The sequence below is a fragment of the Nothobranchius furzeri genome, chromosome 1 (assembly GCF_043380555.1).
Source record: "Nothobranchius furzeri strain GRZ-AD chromosome 1, NfurGRZ-RIMD1, whole genome shotgun sequence".
Lineage (NCBI taxonomy): Eukaryota > Metazoa > Chordata > Actinopteri > Cyprinodontiformes > Nothobranchiidae > Nothobranchius > Nothobranchius furzeri.
In genome coordinates, this window is record NC_091741.1 from 62183081 (window position 1) to 62185895 (window position 2815).

Genomic DNA, 2815 nt, shown 5'->3' on the forward strand with positions numbered 1-2815 from the left:
CGTTTTGTCACTAAAGTGTTTCAGATTACTAAACAGAAGTAGGGTAAATACAAAATGTAGTTTTATTTTATTCCCCTTTATTAAGGGAACTAAACTAACCTAACAAACATGATTAAAAAAGAAAGTAGCTAACTACTAAACCTGCTAACTAACTAGAAGCAACAACAGCTGCATTCAGTGTGTGTGGTAAATGAAAAATGACCCGCACTTGTATAGCACCTCACAGAGTAAGGACTCCAAAGCGCTTTACACTACAGTGTATCATTTATCCATTCACACACACATTCACACCCTGGTGGTGATGCGCAACGATGTAGCCACAGCTGCCCTGGGGCGCACTGACAGAGGCGAGGTAATTACTGAGTCTCTCACATCGATGTGGAGAAATGTTGCCCCATCATCTCTTCAGAATTGTTTTATTTTTCTGGTTTTAGTAATGGTTTCGTTTCATTAGATGGATAAAATAATCTGTTCATACAGAGTTGCAGGTCAGACAGGAAATGAACTCACATTTTGGTGTGATAGAAGCAGTTTACTGCTGGTTGAAATCAGGCTAAACTTGGGTGTTTCTCAATGTCAAGGCACCTTTTCTCACAAGGCGATGTCTTGCAAGGCCAGGTGCCTTGCTTACGAAGACACTATCCTTCCTTGGTCAAAGGAAACGGTTAAATGTAACAGAATTGCATCACGGGAGATAAATGTTGTATTTTATATGTATGAATTTCGATATAAATATATAAAGAGCCTTTTACTTTTTAAATTTTGTATATTTGTTAAATAAAATATGTAGGCGAGTTACTAGCTTCTAGCCACCGAAGCCGAGACTACTAAGCTACTAACCACCAGGGTTTCCCCCAGTGCTTTATAAGCCTGGCGGGCCACCAGGCTTCGCTTGCCCACCCGCCAGGCTAAATGCCATGCCCCGCCCCCCTCTCTGACCCTACCGTGTCCACTGACACGAACGGAGCAGCGAAACTAGAGCCCTCCATCAGCTGGTGGTACTGGTGAGAAATAGCAGCGGAACGTGTGCAACCACCCCACCCCCGCTCTCACGGAGGAGCACTGCGGGACGGCGCACGCGAAACCCAAACCCCCGCCCCCGACCACCACCACCCCACCACCACCCCCACCCCCACCCCCACCACCCCACCCCCGCTCTCCCGGAGGAGCACCGCGGGACGGCGCATGCGAACGCCGTGCCTTTTCTCATTTTAAACATATTTTTAATCTTTTTAAAAAATCTTTTTTATACTTTAATTTTTTGTTTTGTTTTGTGAAGCGCCTCATGGTTTTTATCTTGAGAGGCTCTATATAAATAATCATTTTTGTTCTTTCTTTTCTTTCATATAAAAAAATCATATATAAACCCAATAGCTGCAATTTGTTGACTTACATTTAAACTTGAAAGTTGCCTCCTGAAGTAGCTGCCGGCTTCTTATCCACCATGCTTTTGAAAATACAGCGGTGTATTCTGGGAAATTTTTGACCAAGGCTAGGCAATTAGACACCTCCCGTGTATCCTTTTCATGGATGGTTTTAACATCCTTTTATTGGTTTTTAAAATGTTGAATGGTCTTTCTCCACCTTACTCGGTGTTCTTACAGCCATATGTCCCAACTCAGTCACTTCGCTTGGAGAATAACGTGTTGCTCTCCGTCCCAAGGTCACGTCTGAAGACGAGGGGAGATAGGGCTTTCTGTGTGGCTGACCCTAAGCTCTGGCATGCCCTTCCACTAAATGTTAGGGCCTCTACTTCTGTGGTGGTTTTCAAAGCAAGACTGAAGACTCATTTTTATTTTCTGGCTTTTAACTAGTCTTATTCTTTTATGTAATCTGATCTTGTTTTATTCTTGGTTTCTATCTTGTTTTAACTTGTTTTTAGCTCAGTTGTTTTTTGAATGTTTTTAATTGTTACTGTTGTGTAAAGCGTCTTGGTGGCATGCCCTTGTCTGTAAGGTGCTATATAAATTAAAGTTATAAATTAAAGCTAGCTATATGGCTAACAAACAGAAAACAGACGCCTTGGTAGAACATGAACATTGGAACACGCCTTGGCAGTTCCTGATGACGTATCTCCTAGGCAGCTGGGGTGGGACCAAGACATCAAGGCGAGGTTCCTTGGCATTGAGAAACACCCCCTGTCTTACTGTGTGATGGGTCAGGAGTCGGCCTGTTTCTCTGCAATAATGTTTAAAAATCCTCCTATTTTTAAACACGATTGAACGTGTAGTAAGACTCGACATTCCACATTAAAAGAAAAAAGTGCAATGTCAGGTTCAGCTCAGTGACTTTGAAACACTTGCACACCCTGATCATAATTTTACAACAAAGAGATCAAAATTCAGCTCAGGCCTTTCAGTTTGTGAATACTTGTGCATCTAGTTCTGATTACTGTGAAGAAATTGAAATTCATTTGCATGTATGAGATTCCTTCGAAGGTTTTACAGGATTTTTGGTCTTTTTATGTTAAAACGAGCAGAGTGATAAATTGTAGCGCAAGCAGACAATAACTAGGTGTTTCTTTTTTTTTTTTTACCGTGTCCTGTCTGGCTGTGAAGCAAGCAGAATTGATGTCTGAATGCTGGTGACAAGCCTTACAGATTTATTCTCAGGTGGAGCATCAAAGCGTTTGCTTTTAATGTCACGCCTGATACTTAAAGCTTTATTGTTATTGTTGTTAAATGCTTTGTAATTCCGACCAGACACGGAGACAGAGGTGAAAGAGAAAGGAAAAGAAAAGGTGGGGAGGGGGGGGGGGGTGTTTCCACAAAAATAAACAATAATGAACAAGAGTCTGCTTCTAAACCTGCAAAAA